The 25,839-nt window shown below is 45.7% G+C and overlaps 1 protein-coding gene across 1 annotated transcript in view; it reads left to right on the plus strand.

The window, feature by feature from the left end:
• The window catches only part of LOC111156742 (phosphatase and actin regulator 1), a 552,659-nt gene that overhangs the window by 346,461 nt on the left and 180,359 nt on the right, over window positions 1–25,839 (plus strand). The gene's annotated exons all lie outside the window — the stretch shown is intronic.

Here is a 25,839-nt window from a genome sequence, read left to right on the forward strand (position 1 = left end):
CAAGCCTGAGGATTGCTCTTGTGTCAAATAAATCTTGGGTGCACTTGAAAATGGCTTTCAGATCCCGCGTGTTTCCTTGTATCTCCCGCTTTTGGTTGTTGTGTTTTGATCCGCCACTTGTGTTCAATCTATAAATATCTGAGCTTAGAATTCCACCTTTTCTGTGATTGAATGCTTTTATTCCACTACTGACAACCCATTTCTTATTATTCAGCCTTTCCCCCCCCCCCCCCCCACTGCTTGGTGAAGATCAACACACAGCAGAGAGTAAGTTAAATATGGTCTTTGGCAGAGGAGATGAGGTTATTCTATGGAGGAAAAATCTTGCATGAACGATTGTTGGACATGGCAGGAAGACGCAGGAGAATGAAATCCGAGCCTCCCTGTAAGGGCAGGGACAATGCTACAGCTCATGGCTTACGTGGGCAGCAGAAGAATTGGAAGAAAGTCAGCCTAGCTGAGAGGTGAAGAGCTTAGATTGTGGAGTCCGACTGTGTAGATTCAAGTCCCAGCTCTGATGCTTGGTAATTATATGACCTTGCTCAGTTTTTTTTTAATCTCTGTACCTCAGTTTTCCCATCTGTAAAATAGAGCTAAAAACAGTACAGGATTTAAAATTGTGAGTTTATGTGGCAGGCTATGTGGAATCTATTTTAAATGAGTAGGAGTGTGCAGAGGGAAGTGTATAAGGAAAGAGGTCTGATTTCCCTCTGTAGGGTTTGAGAGAAGATGATGGAATAGCGATGCAGATGCTTTTGGTTTGTTTTGTTCTGATTTGGCTCATTAAATGCTCAGGAAATTCCAGGCCTACACGCCAGGGCTTTCCTCTGCTCCGTCCTCTTTATCCTCAAAAACTCAAGCTGCCCTCTCTCCCCCTGAGAATCATCACCTCTTCTGTTTCTTGGTCCCCTCCCCCCCTTCTTCACCCCCAATTAACCATGAAGTAGGAGATGGGGCTGCTGGTTGTACCTGAACTTGAGTCCACAGATCTGGGAATTTTATTTTACTTTTCAAAAGATCAGCTTATCTGAGAGAGAGAGAAGGGGGGAGGGGCAGAGGGAGAGAGACAAGGAGACTCCCCGACGAGCAGGGAGCCCCATGTGGAGCTCAATCCCAGGACCCTGGAATCATGACCTGAGCCAAAGGCAGTTACTTAACCGACTGAGCCCCCCAGGCACCCCAAGATCTGGGAATCTTAGTGCTAATTGCTGTGGGGAATGAAAGAGAGTAGCAAACATGGGAAAGCTGCAGAAAGTCTTGATATCTTAAATAGTTCTCATGGACGCTGCCAGCTGATGTTTCCCGACTCTTCCTTTGCTACAAGCCCCAGTGTCCTGTTGCTATAACCTGTTAATTCTTGAGATGGGAACAAACCTCCAAATTCGAGAAATCTCAAAATTGTCGTCTGGGGGACTGAGTCCCTGCGCCTGACTGCATTCTGCGGCCTCGGGGTCGTTGTCCAGGTGTAATGCAACCTGCAGGCCTTCCATGTGTTTCTAGAAGCTGCGGAGACACTGACATGGGAACCAAACCTTAGAGGGATGACGGCTCTGTATACCCCCACCCGGAGTGAAACTACATCATTGTCTCCGGAGAAATGTTAAATATGTCCTTTAGACAAAGTGAGGTGTAAGACACTTGAAGAATGAAAAAGGGAGTGTTCTGTGAACCCTGGAAAAAAGAACAAAGTTTCAGGTGCCTGGCTGGCTCAGTCTGTTGAACCTTGATTTCAGCTCAGGTCATGATCTCAGGGTGGTGGGATTGAGCCCGCCAGTCTCCAAGTTCAGCAGGGAGTCTGAGATTCTCTCCCTCTGCCCCTCACCGTACACACTCTCTGTCTCCCTCCCTCCCGCCCTCTCATAAGTCTTAAAAAAAAAAAAAAAAAAAAAAAAAAATTTCCATGAGGTCCCGAACAATGGTCTTCCTGACTGTGCTGTGGAAAATGGCTTATAATGACCCAAATACTTATTTAACTAATGGCCATTCATCAGCATGAATCTGTGAATGATGGTGTGGCTGATGCCTTCCTCCCGGCTAATCAGGACCTTTGTTGTGTCTGTTTGGTAAGACCTTGAGATAAAGCTCACATCCTTCTTGCATGGGAAGATAAGTGTGCTGACTTCTAGATGTTGGAAAACTAGTCCTTGGACAGATGCAAATACAGGGACATCAGACGACATGTGGGTTGTTAAGAGTTTAAACATGATTTCCTTTCAAAGTCTTTGGGCTTTGAAAATTAAATTGAAAAAGTTAAATTGAAATTAAATTGAAATTGAAAATTAAATTGAAAAAATTAAAACGTGATGGGCAAAGTTGCACTTTGAATCATTCTTATCATTAACTATTCTTAGCAAGCTCTTGTGACCTCTTAGGCCTAACAGATTAATCCAGCAGTTGAATGTGATATTTGTATGTAGGTTTAGGATTTTTGTTGTTGTTGTTGTTGTTTGTTTTTTTATATTTTTAAGGGACATTCAGCTCCTGAAGCAGAAAACGTTGAGGATATACTATGGAATATCTTTATATCCAGATAGATGGAGGGATGTTTGAACTGAATGAAACAATTCTAGTTTTTTTTAAAAAGTCAGTGGTTTGTACTAGAGTACCCTTTGTATTTAACTGGATTCAGAATATTATTCCTTATTTTTAGAGAAACTTATGGTGCCAGTTCTTAGCCCAAAGGAGAAAAAAATGGACAACGCAAGGGTGTTTGTCATGATAAATTGTATATATACTCAAGTAAAACTTTGAAGCCCAAACTTTCCTATGCATTGATAAGAGGCAAATATTACATACACAAGAGGATTGATTGATTATGGGGTTGTTCATGGTTGGCCAGTTTTAGCTGGTGTGCATATATCCGTCTTCTCTCTGTGTGTAATGCCCTTTCATATGTAGAATAATGTCCACAGTTTTAAATACAGAGTCCATGCATCCATTTATAGTATGCATTTGTAACTTCTTTTTAAACACATGAAAGGACAACGCATGCTTGCCTGTTTGTATTTCCACAGTGAGTTCCACTACAGTGTGCCATCATTAGCTAGTCCTGCAGTTTTCCTGTAACTCAAGTTACGAGTCAGGGCTGTCTGGGTATAACACGTCTTCAGAGATACACCCAGAAATACTGCTTTGTAAATTGCATAACAATAAGCAAACTACATGGGAAATTTATAATCTCCACGCGTCCCTCAGTTTTGGCATCAACAACTGTATGCGTTTTTCAACTCTCTCCCTATCTATATCTCGGGCTGCTCCTACATCCTTCCTATGCCAGGCCGAAGGCCAGTGTCCTGACAAGGCCTTCAGCAGTAAGTCCCCGAGACTGAGCTCCAGATGGTGGCAATAACCCTGGAGGAGAAAACAGCCCCACGTCGCATCGTAGCCGTAGGGAAACAACAGTGATGGCTAGAGGTAAAATAACGGGTCTGCCATGATATGATCTTTACAAGCTCTCTGGCCTGCCCTCCGGGGCCGGGCCGGGGCCTGCAAAGCAGCCAGCCTGACACGCCCAGCTTCCTGCGTGGCATCGGCAGCACACCCCCACAGCTGCTCGGGGAACAAAGACAGATGATAACATCCCCTCCAAATTAGAACAGGCAGCGCCTCCCCAAAATAGTCCCCTGCAGCCCTCTTCTCCAAATTCCTTGAAAATGAGGACTGTATTTATAGAAAAATAGAACTGGCAGGAATAAACCATGAAGATGCCACTGAGTTATGCTTTTATTTCCTCTTTGACAGAAAATCAGAAGCAGTAGGGGGTTGGCCCTGGAGATCTGCAACGTGCCAACATTCCCTTTGTGCTTCTAAGCATTTCCGCATACCTAAGGCCATGAGCAACGTGATATTTTTAAAAATTAAAAAAAAAAAAAAAAAAAGCCTACCCATGCTGAAACTGGACCCGTTCTGAGGATGTGTAACTGTGCCCAAAACCAGACCTTGATGGTGACCTTTTGGTGTGCACAGAGTAGTGGGGAGGCGGGCAATTAAAATAAGAATACAGGCAGGATCACAATCATGACAAGGGCAGTGAAGGAAAGGTACTTGGAAAAATGAGGACATTAGATGCAGTCTGAGAGATCAGAGTAACAGTCCCGAGGAAGAGAAGTTTGAACTGAAGTCTGGCGGAGGAGTAAGCATTTAGAAAATGAGCCCTCCTAGCAGTAAAGCAGCTTGTGCAAAGGCCCTGTGGTAGGAAAAAACTAGGGATGAACAGGCTGGGAAGGCAAGGAAGCTAGCAGCTAGAGAGTGGAGAGCTAGGAATATGGTATCAGCTGAGGCTGGAGAGGTCACCAAAGGCTGGACCCTCACTGGGCCTTCATTCTGCACAGCAGATTAGACAAGGGTATGAGTGGTTCCAGGAAGACTGGTTAGGCCATATGCAGGTTACGGTAACTTGGACTAATATTTGCTAGTAGAAATGGATGGATTTGAGAGATGTTATAAGGAGTAAGTGACAGGACTTAATGTCCAGTTGGGTTTAAGAGGGAGAGAGATAAGTGTCACATTTGACACTCTAGGGCTGGTTTACAGTATGTGGTATGGCCTTTCCTAAGACAAGCATTTTGGAAGAGTGACAGGCTTGGAGGAGTCAGGGAAGGATGGGGTTGGGGGGGTGGGAGGGGGAGGGAGAAATAATTTCCATTTCAGGTGTGGATTGGAGTTGATTTTGTGGTATCCAAAGCTGGGAGTTGAATATATGGGGCGCAAAAAAGGGGTCTGGACTGGGTGTGTCGATCTTGGGTCTTTGTTTACCCACATTAGAGTGATGACCATGTAGGAATTGGGCTAGGGAACCAGTATAGAATGGAAAGAATGGAAAGAAAAGAAGGCCAAAGACTGTCTTAGAGACAAAGGAAGACTATCATCACTAGTGACTAGATAGAGGAGGATAAACTCATAAAGGAGATCGAAAGGCGGTGGCTTTTTCTGAACGATTTATTTCATTTAGCGTTATACACTCTGGCTCCTTCCATGTTGTTGCAACATGGCAGGATCTCATTCTTTTGTGGCTGAGTAATATTCCATTGTATATCTACACCACATTTTCTTTTTCCATTCACCTGTGGGTGGACACTTGGGCTGTTCTCAACATTTGGCTCTTGTGGATACTGCTGCAATAAACTTAGAGGTACATATATCTTTTCAACTTACTGTTTTTGTTTTCTTTGGGTAAGTACCCAGTAGTGGAATTGCAGGATCACAGGGAAGTTCTATTTTTCATTTTTCGAGGAAGTTCCATACTGTTTTCCACGGGGGCTGCACCCATTTGCCTTCCCACCAGCAGTGCATCAGGGGTATTTTTTTCCCCCACGTCCTCACTAATATGTGTTAGCTTCTTGGGTTGGTTCGTTGGTTGGTTGATTTTAGCCACTCTGGCAGGTGTAAAGTGATGTCTCGTGGTTTTGACTTGCATTTCCCTGGTGATTAATGTTGAGCTTCCTGTGTCTGTTCGTCATCTGTACGTCTTCTTTGGAAAGATGTCTACTCAGGTCCTCCACCGTTTTTTTAATAGGTGGTCACCAAGGGGGAAAGTGGGGGCGATGGGTGAAACAGGTGAAGGGGATTAAGAGAACACTCACCATGATGATCGCTGAGAAATGTGTAGAATTGTTGAATCCTTACATGCTACACCTACAAGTAATATAACACTGTATTATTAATTATATTTCATTTAAAAAAAAAAAAAAAGAAGAGGAAAAAAAAGCAGTGGCCAGAGAGGTAGGAACACGGGAAGAATGTCGTGCGATAGGAGCAAGGAAGGGAAAATGTTTCAGGAAGGGTATGGCGAACCACGTTCAGTATGGAAAAGCCAAGTGCAATACAGAGAAACGATCCTTGGAGCTCACTGATGACTCAGCAGAAGCTGATGGTGGATTATTTGGGGATCGATGCCAGATTAGCGTGGAGTGAGGAATTAGTAGGAAATGGGGGGACATGGGAATAAGGTTTTGGAGGAGTCTGGGTGGGAAGTGGCGGAAAGATGCAGGACGGGATGGACGCTGGAGGAGGTAGGCACGTCTCCAAGGACGTGTGCGTGTGCTTTGATCACAGGGGGCTGTCTGTGTGCCTTCTGACTCGTCATTGTACGATGGAAGCGACAGAAGTTGTGATGGGCCAGGGTGAGGGATCCAGTAGCGAGGGAGAGTGGGAAGATCTATGAGAGGAGAGAGAGGGTAAGGTGCTGAGAAGCTAGGGGTGGGTGCGAGGTAAGACACAGATAGTAGGGCTCATATCAGAGAGGAAATGAAAGAGCCGGACAGCGGAGGACCTGGCTGCGGGGAGAGGGAGAATGGGGTATGACTCCATCTGACAGCTGAGCTTTTCGATGTCAGCTCATCGCTTGGTGGGGGGAGGCCCGGAGTGGGACCTGCAGAGCGAACCCAGTTTCAGATTGATGATTACGACATCACAGGGCACCTGCGACTTTCTCCAGTGACCTCGGTCATCCCAGTATAACTCTGGATAAAGCAGACAGTTGGGTCCTATTGGCGGTGGGATTTGGCCAGGTGGATTAAAAAGTCGGGGAGGGGGGCAGGGGAGCAGAGAAGGTTAGCGCATTTGTATCCATTTCTTGGGGCTGGTGTAACAAATCCCCACAAATTTAGTGGCTTAGAACCATGGGAATTTATTCTCTCATGGTTCTGAAGGCCCAAAGCCCAGAATCAAGGTGTTGGCAGGGTTGGCTCCTCCTGGACCCTGAAGGGAAGTGTGTTTCGGATGTCTCTCCTGATTCCTGGTGGCTGCTGGGCTATCCTTAGCATTCTTTGGCTTGTGGCTACAACGCTCCAATCTCGGCCTCTGTCTGCACATGGCTTTTCCCTTGTGTCTCTCTGTGTTGCCAGTCTCCCTCTCCTTTCTCCTGTAAGGACAGTGCTCACTGGATGCAGGGTCTGCCCCTATATCCAGGATCATCTCGTTCAGAGATCTTTCACTGAGTACATCTGCAAACACCTGATTTCCAAGTAAGGTCACACAGGTACGCTCTTAGGGCTTGAACTTATCCCTTTGTGGGGATACAGTTTAATCCACTACAATACTGACTTTAAATTGGATTTTAGAAAGGAAAGGTCCAGTGAATTGAGCACAATTAGAAAAGTCGATAGACTTGAGGTTCCAAAGGAGTCCAAGACTTTTAGAACCGTCGGCAGGTCTGGTAGCCAGAAACAAGCTGGGGGGCAGGGGGCACCTAGGAACACAGCCACGTGTCACATTAGTGATTTTCAAAGCAGAGACAAAACACAGACTACAACCATGGCAGTGGGTGGCTGAGGTAGAGAGAGAAGTTAGGAAATTACTAAAAACGTGGTAAGCGATCCCATCCACGAACAGAGACACACGTGCCTTATTTGCCAAACTGTGCGCCGATTTCATTTGCGATCTTCCATCAAGAAACAAAAGGAGCTCTTTGGTTTTATCATTTAACTCATTCCTGAATTAACATTTTCTTGGAAAGCTTCTCTATTTCCCTTTTCCAAATGGAGAGGTTTCCGTCCATCATGTCTTTAAAGTACCACTCCCCGTGTGATTCATAGAAAGTCACCGGTCACCTTTTGAACATTCACTCCAGCCGTTAGCACACCCCGCTAATATCCTGGTGGGATAAGGGGACAGCTTTGAAATAGGACTCACTGATGACCTGTTCCCCTGGGACACGCCAGGGGGCTCCTGAACCATGGCATTGGTTAGTGTCGGTAGATCTGTGTCAGCCCCACCTAACGGCCAGCAATCAAGAAAGGCCAGGCCTGAATACACTGGGGGGCTCCCCTCGTGTTCATGACAGGGTCCAGGAATAGCCTGCGTGCTTTTGCCCAGCGTTGTCTGTACAACGTGATGCCAATGTCATGGCATGTGTAGGCAGGACACGTACAGATGCTCTCATGAGCATGAAGCTCCACTCATGGAGCCCCGCTGCCCTTCTGCTCACCCCAGATCTCCCAGTGGAGATCTCCCTATGGGACAAGAGCCAACCCTGTGAGCTAACCACTATATCTAGTTGCTGGCTGCCCCTCTCCCTCAGGCCCAGACTCTGCTTCCTTTATTTCCTGCATTGATGCACCCAGACTCACTAATGACTTGAGCAACCACTCCTTTCTAGGAATGCCTTCCTGGGAAGCCCATGTCTCTGGAATTGTGGCTTTCCAAATAATTGTTGCATCTTGGTTAAGGAAAACTGTCTATATTGGATTCTGCCTTTGGACGTGGTGTGATGGGCTTCGGAGCCCTTCAGAAAGAGCCCGTGGCTGATACCCAGGGTGGGTGGCTGGCGTGCGAACCCCACATTGCCAGTTCCTCGCTACTAGCATGTCCTGTGATGAGGGGTAGGTGTATGCACTTCTTGGAGAGAGTAAGAGAAACCCTGAGGTTTTCAGGGAACCTCATATTGGCATCCTTTTGGATTGAAGGATTGAAGATCACTGTTGATAAATGGAATCATTGCCTCTCTATCCAGCACAAGACCAGCTCTGGAGCCAAAGTTTGTGTTTTTCCCACTCAGGCAGAGCAGTGAAATTGATTCATTGCAAACACTGGTGCTCGTGAACAGGCACGCGTGCACCTGAGAGGGCTGGTATGTGCCTTTGCACCCTAACTCTAGTGTTGCCTTGGAGTCCCCTTTTCAAACTAACAAAGTAATGTTATCTCCTTGGGCAGAACTTAGGTTTTCAAACTTCTGTAAGCCACGGAATGTTCAGTAAGGACATCAGCTTGGAATGTCATGTTCGTTCATGTGCCAGGCACCGCCATTATCCCCAAAACTATAATGAGAACATCCACGGCTCCTGCCTCCCAGGGGTTATGGTCTTGAGAGCAAGAAAGATAAAAATGCCAGCAATTACAGTGAAGTATCTGTGATATTAGAGGAGATACCCAGGGGCTCGAAGAACTCAAATTAGACAAACCCAGCTGAGTTTACAGGTTAACAGGAAGGACTCCCTAGAGAAGTGGATGTTTAACCAAGGTGTTAGGCAATGAACATGAGGGAGTCCTCTCTCCTGGTGGGAAGAACAGAGCCTAGAAGAGTCTGGAGAAGAGAGAAGGAGAGCTTGCCAATCCACAGCTTAAAAGGGAGGCTGTGGTCTGAGGAGGATTGTTGGGGAAGAAACAGAGTAGTAAGAGTTGAAGAAGAAAAGGTAGGCAAGGATCTGCTCATGATGAATGGCCTTATGAGGTCTGTTAGGGAGCCTGGACTTTATCCCAGTGCAGCATCCTATGGAAGCTGTCAGAAGATACTCCTTTAAGAAGATCATTCTTCTAGCACAGGAAAAGTTTGGAGTGTGACCAAACTTCATTTTCGAGTTTATAATCTAACCACATCTGTGTATTTGTGGAATGAGAGAAAACTGGGATACGTTACGGGGACGACATCTTGTGATCATGGAATCCAATGGAATATTGAGTATTCCTGTTGATTTCATTCACAAGGAAACTGTTGGTGGAAGGTAGTGGGTGGTTGACGACGATGCAGGGACAGATGATGATAGCACAGACTAAAATAGTGACATCAGGCCATGAAGACTAAGAAATCTTTAAGAGACAGAATGAGCATAACTTGAATACAGATTGGTTGTGGAGGGTGAGAAAGAGGTAAAGAACCACTGAACAGGTAGGTGGGTGGAGGTACCACTCACCCCATCAGGGACACTGAAGACAAGTGGGTTGGTGGAGGAAATGATTCATTTGGGGGTATGCTGGCTTTTCTGTGCTTCTGAGATGCCCCAGATTGAAGGATATTGGTTGTAGAGAACTGGGATCAGGAGAGGTCTGGCTGAAAATGCAGATCTGGAAGTCATGAGTGCCTGTGGGTTCATTTGAAGCCATGGGATGGAAACTCCAAGGAGAAAATATGAAGTGGGAAGCAAACTATGGCTTCAGGAGCAGCACTTGAGGACCACAGATCTCTAAGCTATGTGCCCAGGCAGTGGGGCCTTTGGGGAGACCAATTAGACATACTAGAGAGCTAGGAAAGGGATGGGTGTTATCACCTGTGCAGAACAGGAGAAAGTTCAGGAAAGGAGAGGGGTCCACTCTAGTGGGTCCTGACATGATGGTAAGGACTTGAGACATAGCCTGTGTGTTTAGTGACCACTCATCGTTCGTGTCCTTAGGACAACAGTTTTGGGGAAGCCTTCTGGCTGGGAATTAGGAAGCATATGGTTGAGGTATGAAGGAGAAAAGAAGAAGTAGACTTCTTTTAAGAGGCTCGGCCAGGAGGGAGAAAGAGAGATAGTAGTGCCCAAAATGGGAAATGAGCTTGAGGGGAGGTGTTTTTTAAGATTGACTGGATTATGTCAAGATGCAAAGTTTGCCTTAAGGTGGCTTTGGCATTCCAAGGGAAATAGAAACAACAGCAGAGTGACTGTGAAGCCAAATGAATATATTTCCACACATTTTTCAGTAATGACATTTCTTGCGACTAGGAAAAACAAACATGCAAATAATTGAGCACTATTTAGCATGCATCTGATTTTAATAAGGAGTCATCAAATCAAGCTGTCTAGCCTTCAGCATCTGGCTAGATCACACATTCTCTTTGGATAACTGGATCCTTCCGTTTCTTTTAAGAAAGAAGCCAAGCACGGACATGCAAAGAATATTCTTATTTGCATCTCCATCATGACCCTGGAAGGGAACACCTGGGGGTTGGAAGGCAAAGTAGACTTAATCCCCAGTTTAAAAAAAAAAAAATGTCTGGTACAGACTAAAGACTCTGGAAATCAGTACCTCCAGGGAGCTGGGATGGTGAATATGTCATTGTTTCCTCTCAGGGTGACCTTCCTCCATCACTCTTCTGTGCCAAGGCTATAACATCCTTAACAACAGAGACACTGCCTTTTCCCCCTTGTTTCCTGGGATTGAGCAAACACCTGACATAGTGGGCGCCTAGTAAGTTCATATGGAACTGAAAGTCAGAGAGACCAGCCAACTGTATGAGCTCCTCTGTTTCCCAAGATCTGAAAGCGGAGAAGTGAGGGCATTTACTGAAGCACAGAACACAAGGTCCCCACCTTCAAGAGACTTGCCATCTTTCATGATTGTTTTTCAGTTTGTCGGAATTGTACACAGGTCTGGTTCCATGACATTGTGTGTTCGACTTCAGGTTATTGGGGTAGCACTGTCTTTGGGGGTTATCTCTTGCTCTGTAACAAAACACCGCCCAAGGTTGTAGTAGTGTAAGGCAACAATTTGATGGTCTTCTGTGACCTGATGATTGCCTGAGCTCAGCTGGGTGGTTCTTCAGCCATTCTCTCTCGGGATCTCCTATGTCTGCAGACAGCTGGGGTTGGGGTCACCAGGAGGCTCCGTGTGGTGCAGGGCAAGCTGGACCCCTCCTTTTTTCCATGTATTCTCAGTGCCATTCCATGTGGTCTCTCCAGCAGGATAGCTCGGGACCTCTAAGAGCGCAATGGTACAAGATGCCAGGTCTTTTAAGACTCAGTCGAGAATTGGCTCAGTATGTCATTCATGGTTTTCTCTTGGTTAAAAGAAGTCACGGAACCAGCCCAGACTTGTTTTGGGGACAGACTAAACAAGGATGTGTGCGCTAGGAGCATGGTTCATTGGGTACCATCTGTGGAAGCCGACTACACCATTGTTCAGGGTGTAACAAGGCTACAGGTACAGCTTGTTCTCTGCTTTTCAGGTTGAATGTCCCTCACCAATTCTATGTCAAGAACAATGATAACAGTCATTCTTACGTCTTCTGTGCATGTGAAATACACTTGACCCTTTCCATGCCTTAGGAACCCTCACTACACAGCAGACCTCCATGCTATTGTTAACTTAATTTGGCAGGTGAAGAACCCAAAGTCTGGAGGGGCTAGATAATTTCTAGTTAGAAATGGCAGACCTGAAATTCGAACGTCGCCTGTAGTCCTGTCACTTGTATTGTGTTTCTGGTCCATGAGTATGGAGCCTCGTGATTCAGATGTTTTCACACCTGTAGTTCATCTGCACTTCACAGTGATGTCCTAGAACAGTTTCCTTTGCTGACACATCCCTGTAAAGCCAACTTGTGAAGAAAGAGAAGGTCATCGATGAACACTGACCGTGGAAGTCACAGTGTGAGTCCTTCTCGAACGCCCTTCAAGGCAGCAGCTAATAGCTTGCTCATCTCTGTGTGTGTCTCATGCTGTCTAGTTCAATGCCGTGTCCACGGCACATGCTTTCCATGTGTTGAATGGCCAAGAAACAGTAAACTGATACGGGCTCCGGACATATACCATTCGAAACCACTGCATTTGTCTATTCAGCAGAACATGCCGTGTTCTGTGTGCTGTGTGGCGTCTTATGTGTGTAAGTTAGGCGAGCAGACAGTGATCACACAGGCCTCTGGAGTGGTTGCTGGATTTGCAGCTAGACGTTTGCAGCACAGTTCTGAAAGGACATCAGCCTTATAGCGTTGATCATGAGAAGTGTGCTTGGCCCACCGACTTCGACGACAGGCAGGAGTTTGGTGTGGCAGGCGGTAGGGGACTGTGGTTGGGACACAGACCGAGCAGCCCACCTGCCACGTGACCTTGGGCAAGTTGTTTGTACTGTGTGTGCTCGGTCCCCTTGCCTAAAATAGGAATGAAACGGGCACCTCATAAAGTTGTGAGGATTGAAGAAGAATTTAGGGACGCTTGGGTGGCTCAGTTGATTAAGCGTCTGCCTTGGGCTCAGGTTATGATCTCAGGGTCCTGGGATCGAGCCCCGAATTGGGCTCCATGCTCAGCAGGGAGCCTGCTGCTCCCTCTGCTTGCGCACTCTCTCTCTCTCTCTCCCTCTGATAAATAAAATCTTAAAAAAAAAAGAATTTTAGAAAGCTCTTAGAACAGTACCTCATGCATAATACATCATATATAAGCTTTATCTATCGTGACTCTTTTTTATAGAAATGCATTAAAAAATAAGCATCGAGGGGTGCTTGGTGGCTCAGTTGGTTAAGCAACTGCCTTTGGCTCCGGTCATGATCCCGGGGTTCTGGGATCGAGCCCGGCATCAGGCTCCTTGCTCAGTGGAGAGCCTGCTTCTCCCTTTCCCCCTACCTGCCTCTCCCCCTGCTTGTGCTCTCTGTGTCAAATAAACTCTTTAAAAAAAAAAAAAAAAAAGAGCCATCATAGAGTAAGGAAAGGCTTATTTCATAGTCTTTGGGCATGATGTATGTATAAAGTGACAATTCTGATGAGCTTCTCTCAGATTTAGGTCCTGGGTGTAGGAGCCTGCTTTTAGACACACTGCATAATTGCACAGAGCTGGAGCTTATCCCACATTTTCCTAGGTACCAATGAGTATTTCCTCCTCTCTATGAATTCACAAAGAAGTGAACAAACACAATGGCTTCTGAGGAAATGCGCCATCCTGTTTCTCCTTTGGCTACCTCATCGGCAAAAAAAAACGAGTGATTTATAAAAAGGTGATCTTGGGCGGGGTGGAACAATGTGGGTGTAGTCTCCTTTGGAAAATCAGAGCTCTGTGGCCAGTCGGAATGGTCAAAAAATAGAGAAAGGAGTAAACAAGATGACCATATACTTTATTTTCCAACCTGGCCATTTCTGACCACACTGTGGGAGGCCATCCCTTCCTAGAACGGGACAGGAAGCCTGAAACAGGCCTGTGCCGGGCAAAGAGGGGGCACGGTCACCCTGTACCACTCCATATAAGACCACCAGGCCAGAAGCCACAGACTGTGAGGCCATTTCCATTCTACTAACTGAAAAAGAGTGCCAGTTAACTCGCAAGAGAAAGCAGAAGGGATCATTTGGAACCGAGACTCCTAAGAACACAAAAAGGCACTCAACTGCCTACCATTTCAGCCAAATGAGCTCGTGGTGGTTGGTTCCCGTAGCATCCTTGACGAATTGAATGTCTCGGTTCCCAGCCCTCAGTCTCTGTGTCTGTCTTCCCTCCCGCTGATCAGAAATTGATCAGAAATTCACTTCCTTCCACTAGGAATTCATTCTATCGTCTTCAACACATCTCTCACTCTCTGAGGTTCTGGCCCATGCTTCTCACCTGCCTGCAGGCCAGCAGACCCCATGTGTGTTGTTCCCCCTGGCCTTGGACGGCCCTCCTATGCAACACCGTCTTCTTTCTTTCCTCCTCTTCCCTAACTCTACTCCTCCTCTCATTCTTTCCTCCCTTTTCTTCTGAGAGCCCCTGTTTAATCCTCTCTGAAGCTCCGAAGTCTCCTGAGTTCATTAAGTTCCCAGACGTTTGCTGGCGGAACTCCACGGACCATAAGAAGAATTCCATTGAATTCAGAAATTCAGTTCTGTAAAGATCTTTACCCCGAGGCCAGTGCTCTGCAGGACCTTCCCACCAGCCCCCAAATAAGTACACGCACACCAAATGCCTCCTTTCCGCCCTCACAGGCTTCCCTTCCCAAAGCGCCCTGACGCTATGAAATGAATCCTCATTCACTCTGGGAACACCTCAGAATCACACCTCCGTTTTAGGTCCTTAACCAGTTCTGATTATAGACATGCCCTTTCCGTTCTCCACGACCATTTTAATACAGAAGTTCACCTGAGTCACCTGGGTTTCCCCCAAAATCTTGGGCCTTCTCCCTTTGCTTCACTGTAAGCATCTTCCTAACATGCTGGCGTGACTAATAACAGTGGTAATCGCTGCGGGTCATGAATGGCCCATCGGTGGGCACTGAGTGATAAATACCGAAGCAGGTACAATGTAGCTCTTACTGCCTCTCCGGTCTTTTTTTTTTTTTTTTTTTTTTTTAATTTTTTTTAAAGATTCATTTATTTATTGGACAGAGATCACAAGTAGGCAGAGAGGCAGGTGGGGGGCGGGGGGAAGCAGGCTCCCCGCTGAGCAGAGAGCCCAATGCAGGCCTTGATCCCATGACCCTGAGATCATGACCTGATCTGAAGGTAGAGGCTTTTTTTTTTTTTAATATTTTATTTTATTTATTTGACAGAGAGAGAGATCACAAGTAGGCAGAGAGGCAGGCAGAGAGAGAGGGGGAAGCAGGCTCCCCGCTGAGCAGAGAGCCCTATGCGGGGCTCGATCCCAGGACTCTGAGATCACGACCTGAGCCAAAGGCAGAGGCTTAACCCACTGAGCCACCCAGGCACCCCCGAAGGCAGAGGCTTTAACCCGCTGAGCCACCCAAGCGCCCCTGCCTCTCCAGTCTTATGAGTCTATCACTGCTAACATCTGTTTCATAGATGAGGATAATGAGACTTAGGAAGGGTGAATAACTAGCCGAGGATCACTCGGCTGCTTAATGGTAAAACCCTAGAGGACTTGAATGCAAGCCTCTGTCTTACTTCAAAGTCTCCTGGGCTTTGCTTGGAAATGTCACTGTTCCACGTGACTTGAAAGCCTAAAGAGTGAAAAGGTTAAGACGTATGTATATCTAGGTTAGGCAGCTGTTAAACACACTTGAATCCAGTGTGATTCTCCGTAAGAAACAAAATAATTCTGGAAATAAGACTTGATGATCTCAACAAGTAACGCTGGCATTCCCGAAGCAAATGAAAATACCTACATAATGTATGTTAACTTGTCTCTTTAAAAAATGAGTTCTTATGCTCGGTTGATTTCCTTGTTGATTTCCTTGTTAAGTTGTGGAAGTTACAGGGAAGATGTGAGGCAATTAAAATTCGGGACTTGACAAAAGAAATCATCAAGTAACCTTAATAGGAGAAACAGACCGTGAGCCAACACATGAATCAAATGGTTTTTTGAAGGTCAGTTTTAAAGGTCTGCCTCCTCCCTTTTGTTAGCCCAAGAGAGAGTGGGATCAGGGGCATTGTGTGAATATGAAATGTGTGAGATATTAATGAAATCACACGGATGAAAGAAAGTGTTGTGTACCATGCACCTGCCCAGAGGGGCAGTTTGAGCTAGAGGAGGAGGACAGGGGGTGCTGACCCCAAAATGCCTGGGGGGACCTTCCCTCTAATCACAGTGAGTTCTAATGAAACGGCATTGTGAGGGGTCTTTGTGGGGAAGTCAGGGAGCAGGGCTTCTGATGGTCAGACTCAGATACAATTTTGGCATAGAAGACTGTTGTAATGTTTGTCTATTTTTGTCCTCAAGCGAGTGTGAGTTTCTGAAGAGGATAAATGTCTCCTCTGTGGCATAGCAACATTTCTGTGTCCACGGAAAAGCTGCCTCATTCCACATCGCTGGGCTTGAACTTCCCCAGCTTCTGGGGAACCGTGAGATGCTCGGAGATTGTGGGAAGCTGCTTGCTACCGCTGCAAAGCGTTGTCAGGGAAGCCCCTGGAAAGGGCTATTAAACGCTTCTCAGCACACAAGAAGGGGTCGTTCAAGGCAGTGGTTAGAGCACCATGCTAATTACATTTCCAGGCGCATTTCTGTGAAGATTGTATGAAGCAGCTGGGAACTGTAATATTCTACAACCTCATTTTACAATACTCTGTCCCTGTGGAGAAGAAAAAAGAAAGTTATACCATTTATCCACCATAGCACAAAACTCTATGTCATGCATGGACAACTGGAAAGATTCACTACCAGAAGATCTGCCATTACCATGAGGAGTAATTCTCACGTGCCTCGTGATTGACCGAAACAGCATTCGATAGGTCTGGGTCAGGTAGATGTTTACCGAGAGTCTGGTGATCGCGTGCCTTCCCACATAGCCAGAGTCACATTGGTTTGTAGTGGAAAGGCTAGTGGACTCTTGGGTGTTAAATTCCAATCCTTGGGGGGGGCACCTGGGTGGCTCAGTAGGTTAGGCAGCTGCCTTTAGCTCAGGTCATGACCTCAGGATCCTGGGATCGAGCCCCGCATTGGGCTCTCTGCTCAGCGGGGAGCCTGCTTCTCCCTCTTCCTCTGCCAGCGGCTCCCCGTGCTTGTGCTCTCTCTCTGTCAGATAAATAAATAAAATCTTAATAAAAATAAACAAATTCTAATCATAATATATCATGAAGTCTCTCTAAATAGGAAATTCACCCTTCATCCTGACACCCTCACAAATGACGATCATGTATGCCTATTCCCTTGCATCCTTTCGTAATCATTTTACATAGATGAAAGCAAAACATGCATGCGTTTATCTCCCTCTTAATTTTTTAACGCAGCGGTACGTTGTAGTAGAATGCTTGGCTCCTAGTCAGCCAAGTCCCCTGCCTGTAACACATTCCAGGGGGTGCGTGCGGTTATAAATAACCTGCCGCTAGCATCTGTGTACGTAGCATTTCCTTCTTACGTATTTTTTTCTTTAGGCTAGAGACTGATTCAGAGGCACACCGGGGGTGAATATCTTTGTTTAGCTCTTGCTTTCCAGAAGGGTTGTGATGTGATGCGGGGAGTAAGGACTTCACGCTCCTGGGATTGCACAGAGAAACATGTGGGGTTAAGTTATAAATGCGGTCAGCGAGAAATCAAGCAGGGAAGAGGGGGACTCTTTCTAGGATATGCCAACATTGGACTGTCTAGATTGGCCTCAGCGAAGTCATGACCGTTGGCCCCTATTTGGACAGATTTCTCCTGTTGTGGCTTATTTTAAACTCCCAGTGTGAATGTTGCAGCCCACATGTAGTCTAATGTTTTCCCCGTCAAAATACCTGTACTGTAGGGAGAACTTTTGTAAGAGCCAGCTAGAAGAGAACTGGATGTCATACTAGTATAAAACAGCAGAAACCACAAAAGACATTATTTACAGATGGTCCCTGATCATAGGATTGACAAGAACAAAATTAAATACTTGAGGAAATAGTTGAATGTTTCATGATAGCTCTTTAGTTAAGGAGAATTATATGAAAATTGGAATTTCTTCAATTAGTAAAAATTTTTTTAAAGGTTTTTATTTGAGAGAGAGATAGCAAGAGAGAACATGAGCAGGGAGGAGAGGGAGAAGCAGGCTCCCCACTGAGCAAGGAGCCTAATGTGGGACTTGATCCTAGGACTCTGGAATCATGACCTGAGCAGCAGCCACAGTCAGGGCATGGACCATCAATGTTGAGGCAAAGGTAGCAACCATATGAGGGGAGGTTTAAAAGGGACTGGGTCATAGCCCCTTTTTGTCATATCAGGGCTGCCAGACTGTATCCTACAGACAGTGGGTCACCCATAAAAGTTTTAAGCAGGAAAGTAGCAGAGATCCTATTTTGAATTCAAAATAAATTGGGCAAAGGACATGAACTAGCAAATTGAAGAACACACATGTCCCATAAATATAAAAAAAGATCTCACCCTCACTCATAATTAAACACAAATTGAAACTAGTGAGATACTGTTTTTCATGTTCGACTTTGGCAAAAGTAAAAGAAATTGATCACTATACTGTGTCAGCTAGTAAGTAGAGGAGGAAACAGCTGCTTTCACACGATGTTGGTGGAAGGGTGAATGAATGTAAGCTATTTTAGAGGACAATTTTGGCAAGAGTAACCAAAAAAATTTGAAGATTTAATTTTTTTTTTTTAAGCTGGCTGTTTTCTTTTTTTAAGATATTTATTTATTTATTTATTTATTTATTTATTTTTAAGGATTTTTATTTATTTGACAGAGATCACAAGTAGGCAGAGAGGCAGGTAGGGGGGGAAGCAGGCTCCTTGCTGAGCAGAGAGCCCAATGCGGGGCTCAATCCCAGGACCCTGGGATCATGACCTGAGCTGAAGGCAGAGGCTTTAACCCACTCAGCCACCCAGGCGCCCCAAAGATTTTTATTTTGAAGTAATCTATAAACCCAACATGGTGCTTCAACTCACAACCCTGAAATCAAGAACCACACGTTCCACTGACTGAACAAGCTAGGCACCCCAAGAGTAACCAAGAAAGTTTTTTTTATGATTTTATTTATTTTAGAGCACACACATGCATGGGCAGCGGGGGAGGGGCAGAGGGAGAGAGAGAATCTCCAGCCAACTCTGCACTGAGCAGGAAGCGCAGCACAGGGCCCCGATCCCACGACCCTGAGATCAGGACCTGAGCTGAAATCAAGACTCAGAGGCTTAGTTGACTGAGCCATCCACCAAAATTTTAAAAGCCCTTACCCTTGACCTTGCAATTCATCAATGTAGCAATGGACAGGAAGGCAAGGAAAGATTCTAGAACAGGAAAAGATGCTGCAGAGTTACAGACCCGAGGAAGGGCATGCCCGGAAGTTGTAAATTTCCAGTAATTTAACCTACATGTATGTGTGCAGAATTATAGTAAGATAGATGTGCAAGATTGCTTTTTACAGATTGTTTATAAAATTAGAAAACTGGAAACAAGACAAATGACATCAGTTGGGACTGGTTACATAAATCATGGTCTTTCTACACAATGGAGTACCAACAGAGCCACAAAAACGCAAGGTAGATTTATATCTCCAGATATTGAGAGAACTTTAAGATGTATGGCTTTATGCATGTCTGTTTATTTCTTGACTTCGACATTCCCCCTTATTTTATTTTTATTTTTTTATTAAATATTTAATTAATTTATTTATTTGAGAGAGAGCACAAGCAGGGGGTAGGAGCAGAGGGAGAGGGACAAGCAGCCTCTCAGCGGAGCAGGGAGCCCAATGGGAGGCTTGATCCTAGGACCCTGAGATCATGACCCAAGCTGAAGGCAGACACTTAACCAACTGAACCACCCAGGCACTCCTCACCCCTTATTTTTTTAAACAAAAATTGTATATATCTAAGGTATGCAACATGATAGCTTGATATATGTATATAGTAAAATAATTATTATAGTCAAACCAGTTAATGTATCTCCCTACATACCATTTTATGTGTGTGATGAGAACACCTGAAGTCTCTGAGCAAATTTCCAATACTCCAAACACTGTTATTAACCAAAGGACAGATTGTATATACACCTCTTGGTTTCTGAGTAAAAAAAAAATTTTTTCGCAAAAATGTAGAAGAAGCATTTAAGAGTATAGTGGTTTTCAGGGAGTAGAACTGGATAGTAGACAAAGGAGGAAGGCTTGGCATTTCATCATATTCCTTTTTTTGTGGCTGAAGGATTGCTATAGGTATTTGTTGCTTTTATACAAAATAATCAGAAGAAACGTTCTCCCACACATACATACTTTCTCCCACACATACATGCCATGTGTGGATTATAGCCACATGTGATCTTTGCCTAATTTAATGTTAGTGTATCAACACATGTATTATTTATGTGTCATTCACTCATCCAGGCTCTTCTCATTTATTAAATCTTGTTAATCATCACAAACCCATGTAAGGCAGGAGCTATTTTACTCCCATTTTGCAGATGAGGGAACAGAGGCACAAGAGAGGGTAAGCAACTTGCCCTGAGATCACACTGCTATAAAAAGGCAAAGCCAAGGGTGCCTGGGTGGCTCAGTGGGTTAAAGCCTCTGCCTTTGGCTCAGGTCATGATCTCAGGGTCCTGGGATCGAGTCTTGCGTCGGGCTCTCTGCTCAGCAGGGAGCCTGCTTCCTCCTCTCTCTCTGCCTGCCTCTTTGCCTACTTGTGATCTCTGTCAAATAAATAAATAAAATCTTTAAAAAAATTTAAAAAAAATGAAAATTTAAAAAAAATAAAAAAAAAAAAAAGGCAAAGCCAAGATTTGAACTGTAGAAGCCTGGCACCCCAGCCCACTTTACCTTTGCTTGATATTTTGATGTTTGCCAGCACCAAAACAGAAAGCTGTGTCCTAGAGTAAGGTCTTGGGAAAAATCCATATACCGTTACTTGTTACTGATTTGAATTTCTTTTTGTTAGTCACCAAATGGTTTTCGTAACAGGCTGACATGGTTTCTGGCCTCTGCTCCAACAGGCACCTCTTTTTCAGATGCAGAAATCGTCTAGCCTTCATCTGTCCACAATGAGACCATTTATAAAAGGTGGGAACTGGCTCTTAAAGCCCCTCTTTTTTCTTTACTAACCCCAGTTCTGCTTTCTGAACAGAAAATCGAGAGTTATCCTTTCCAGGCGTGCTGTGAGCCCAGTAGTGTCTGGCCAGCACACATTCGTATCTGTCTTCTGACTTCCAAAGCCGCGGGCTCCCAGCCTGGGCTGCCTGCCTGCCCCATAGCAGAGCACTTTATAGCTCAAGGTCATATGCCAAGGGAGCTTTCTGCTCGCTGACTCCCTACATCAAAACAAAATACCGCTAAGTCAAGCTAGATCCAAGCCAGGGTGGTTATCTGAATGCAGCTAAGAATTTCACTGTTTTCAGACTCATGTCAGAGAAATAATAGTGTTTGATCAGGTAAACCATCTTAGCAATGGAGTATTTGGAGGAGAAAAAAAAAAAAACAACGCCATAAAGGAGCATCTCTTTCTGTCTGATGCTACTTTGTGGCTCACAGTGCCCCATTGTTTAGCTCAGGTTTCTCTGGCAAATTCTTTTGTTCAACGCATGCTTACCCAGATCTCCGAAAGAACAATGAGAGCTAAATAAGAGAGAGTCTGCCCACACTGAACACAGACTAATGGAAGAAATCAACCTGGCAGGTGGTAATTACAAGGCTGTGAGATAAGAGATCGGGCGGTACCCACAGGGTGCTTTGGAAGCACATAAGAAGTGAGGCCTTGATTGTCTTAATTTGGTCCTGACTATGAATTACCGCACAGAGAAAATGATCCAAGTCTCTGGCGGGAAATACTGGCGCCTCGGGGGGTCGCGGCCCCTCCCCTGGCATGCGTGGCTCGGAGACCCGCGGGGCTCCCGGGAAGACCAGCACCGCTGGTTGTATGAAGACACCGGGTCGGATGCAGCCCATTGGGGTGTTCACGCCTTCGAGCGGTTCCACATTCAGTCTTCCACTAGCTCCGTGAGCATCACATTGTATTTCCTCAATGTTAAGCCCTGAGGCAGGTCCTTGGACACAAAGATGAGAAATAGAGTCATGGCGCCTGGGTGGCTCAGTTGGTGAGGCCTCCTGCTCTTGATTTCGGCACAGGTCGTGATCTCAGGGTGGTGAGATCGAGCCCTGTATGGGGCTCCGCGGAGCACATGGAGCCTATTTGAGATTCTCTGTCTCCTCTTCCTCTGCCCTACCCCACCTCTCTTTCCTACTGTCTTAAAAAAAAAAGAAAGAAAGAAAGAAAGAAAAAACAACAACACAGTCCCCCCTCCCCTTGGAGACTTGAGTCTGGACCATTGGGGGCAGGAGCAGAGCAGAAGAGCAAAGAAAACAGTGTGGTTCTGAGGGAACTTTGGAACTCACGTTCAAGGTCAGTAAGGGAGGAGAGACAGGAAGTAATGCGGCAAAGGTACGGATTGAAGGAGAAGCATGTCCAAAAGAAACTATGAAAGAAACCTCAGCAGCTTAAGAGTGGATTCACGGAGATGTTCTGAGAGATGTTCTGAGAGGTCGCAGAACACTGCTATGCCCCTCAGCTTCCACAAAAGTGACTGTAAAAACAGTAGCAGATGAGAACTGTTGCAAGCCTCACCTGCCACGTACCTTTCTAAATACAGTTGGTTCACTGCCTTGTTTAATTTTCACCATAGACACATGGGATTTTGCTTGTGTGGAAACTGCAAGTGCAGAGAAGTTCAAGACCTTGCTGATGTCCCCTTGTCGCGAGTGAGGGAGCCGGGTTGGATCTGGTGCATTGCCCAGCAGAGCCCCCAGACTCAACCACAGCATCACAACTACGGTCCTTCAACCGTAAAAGTTTGACACACACAGTCAGGGGAGAGGCTATTCCCCCCACAGAGCAAATGGGACAAACAGAGCACCAAGGTGGGAAATCAGAAGTGTGTTCTAGAAGTTTGGAGCATAGGTTAATAGTAGGCAAGTGACGGGATATGAGGATGAGATCGTGGAAAGCAGTGAAGACTGTAGAGTTGGACTTTTCTTCCCTTGGAGCCTTCTGATAAAGGAGGGGACATCATCACAGCTGGCCTTTGGGTGACTCATTGGTGGTTCCAGATAGAACTGATGGGAGCAGTAGAGAGCCTGGCAGGGGAAAGCCAGTTAGAAGGCTATTGTAACCATCTAGCAATAGATAATTGGAGCTGCAGCGGGTGGTAGCATCAGGAATGAAAAGGAGGAGAGAGAGAGAAATGAGAGACATGGAGAAGGTAGAGGTGACAGGACCCAGGAGATGAGATATGGGGTGAAGGAGAAAGCAAAGATAACTCCGAGATGTTGACCCCGGGTGACTCATGATTGATGGTGCTTTTGTAGCAGGAGTGGATAAGAGTTGAATGTAGGAGATGAGAAGAGAGAAGGCATTTGTTTTTGACAGAGCCTTCATGACCAGAGCGGATCCAGAAAGTTCTTGTCATGTGATGGAGGAGAGGCCCTCTGCTGGGAGTGCAGGCCACCCAGGCTGGGTTCTGTCTTGTCTTGAGGGGGAACAGGGAACAGTCTCAATCCTGTGAGTCAATTGTAGTTGTTTTCTCGGGCTGCCATAATCAAGTATCACAAACTGAGAAGCTTGAATACAAGATGTAACCCTTCACAGTTCTGGAGGCTGGGAGCCAGAGATCCAGGTATCGGCGGGGTGGGTTCCTTCCAAGAGCTCAGGGAGAGTCTGTTTCATGCCTCTCACACAGCTTGGGGTCATTCACTGATAACCTTTGCCCCTCCTTGGCTGGTAGATCCATCCCCCATCTCTGCCTCATCTTCACACACTGCATTTTCCCTGTATGTGTACCTGTGTCCAAACTTCCTGTCTTGATAAGGACTCTGGTCATATTGATCTAGAGGTCTATCCTGCCTCTAACGTGACCTCAACCTAATCAAAGTAATTACATCTTTAATGGCCTCGTTCCAAATTAAGTCACCTTCAGAGATGGTGGGAGTTAGGACTTCAACGTGTGAATTTGTGAAGGTGGGGAATATAATTCAATCCATAACAGTGAATGAGATGAAGCCCTTCTTGCTCTCCAAAGATAGCCAGGTTTTTCTTCTTAGGCATCTTCCAGAGGTTTGTGAGCAAGCCATGATTGGCCTAAAGGATTTTACCACATCTGTAAGGGTTGAGGTCTGTTACAACTCATTAACTTGCAAACCTTAATTAGCAAAAGAATGCCAGTACCTTCTCCCAAATAGGTACTGCAGAGAAAGTAGCTGCCTAACCAGGAGCTGTAGGGGAGCGAGGGGACGCATTGCTAGAGAACTCTCCCTTTGAAATAGCTGTTTGAGAGAAAGAACAGGTGCAGACTAGAGCCAGAGCTGGGATTCCCCAGGATATTCAGGTATAAATAGAGTCCCACATTCGGTTCCCCCAAAGGGAGGGACTGGTGCCCGTTTTGTCCTGCTTTGGACATCAAGCTTTGTCAGTAAAAATAGTTCACAATTTGAACTGAATTTTTTTTCTTCTTGGAAAATGAATTCTACGAGCGTGTGGAAGAGAGAGACAAGCCTCTGAAAATCTTTGTTGGAAAGGTATCTGATTTTTTTTTTTTCAGATTCACCCCCCTCCTCATGGGCTCACGGGCTCTTACACCCAAGCTGGATCAGGGAAAAACACATCTGGATCAAAACGCAGAGTCCTTCTCTAGGAAGAGGAAACGTCAGCTCCCAGAGACCTGAGCAGCCTCTGTCAGATGGCTGTAGGTTTGGGCAGCCCAGAGATGGGCAGATGCCCATGAATGAATCACAAAGAGCCCTGTTCTGGGTGTTTATAATTCAGATCCAGTGCTTCCCGAAATCGCTTTTCAGTGGTTTTCCATTTCTGTGTGGGTATATTTACATTTACACCCCATTTATATGGTTTGCCAGAGCTTGAGGCTGATAGCTTAAACTTTTCCCTTCACTTCCAATTTTCATTGCCCTTCCAATCTCTGTAGCCCTGAAAACAAGCTTTTCTGAGCTCCTCATTAATTTTTCACTCCTCTCCCTGCGGGAGAACGCACAGATGCCGATGCCCAGCACTAGATTGCAGGCCAAAGAATGCTTGGCAAGCGCTCGCCGCCCCTACATGCCTCCAGGGATTTTGACAAGCGAAGTACCCAGGGCCTGCTCGCACTGTAATTACGGGGTTCCCATTAGACCTTGAGAAAGTCGCGCCGCGTCCCAGTATCAGGGTGTGCCGTGGTTTGCTCCTTCTGTTTCTAATTGGATTTTACATTAAGGGTAGCAGTGCGCTACACTAGCAAGATCACTGGTCTGTCTACCACTAGCTGTGTGACCATAGACAAGCGAGTTCACCTCTCTGAACCTTATCTTTTCATCTTTAAAACACAAGGCTTAGACGATACCAACTCCAAGAGTCTGTTATATCGATTACCCCCTCTCATTTGGACAGCGGACAGGCATTCTTTTCAACAAGTGTAAAGAAAAGCCAGTGAACGGGTTTCCCTCTGTGTCCCTGTTTCCGCGGCCAAGAGCAGGATCTATATGTTGGAAGGCTGAAAAATTTACTCCCACCCAACTTCATGTAAGACACATGCCCCATAGAAATATTCCCATGGGAACAGCTCCATTGTCTGCTCTCAGTCATGACATGGGAGGCCATCTCCTGGCCTTTGCTGCCTTCCTTCCCACATACAGCCATCATTCCTGACTAGAAGATTGAATGCATTCCTTAAGGGACCTTTGAAAATTTCAAGTGCTGGAGTTTGGGGTTCCATAGGACAAGCGTGGGCCAGAGACCTCTGTAACGAGCCTGGAGTCTCCGTGTGTGTGAACTTGCTCAGCTGGTACAATTAACCCTGCTGAAATTTTTACTCAAATGTCTTTATTGGAACTGGGGGTGGCTTCAGGGTCTCACACGGATCAGGATTTCAGGATGCTGAACTAAATCCATTTTCCTTCTGCAGAATCCTCTAAAATGAATTCACCTTCTGAATATGTAGGTGGTCTTCCAAGAACTGATCATTCAAATGCTCAGTGAATAAAATAGGATAAAAGCTGATGTCCATCATCCTGCACGACGTATATCTGATGTCCAGAAGCAGTTATCCTGGGAACAAACTCTTAACCAGGCACCAGGGCTGCTG

Source organism: Enhydra lutris, unplaced genomic scaffold (genome assembly GCF_002288905.1).
Source record: "Enhydra lutris kenyoni isolate GAN:26980312 unplaced genomic scaffold, ASM228890v2 scaffoldscaffold48, whole genome shotgun sequence".
Lineage (NCBI taxonomy): Eukaryota > Metazoa > Chordata > Mammalia > Carnivora > Mustelidae > Enhydra > Enhydra lutris.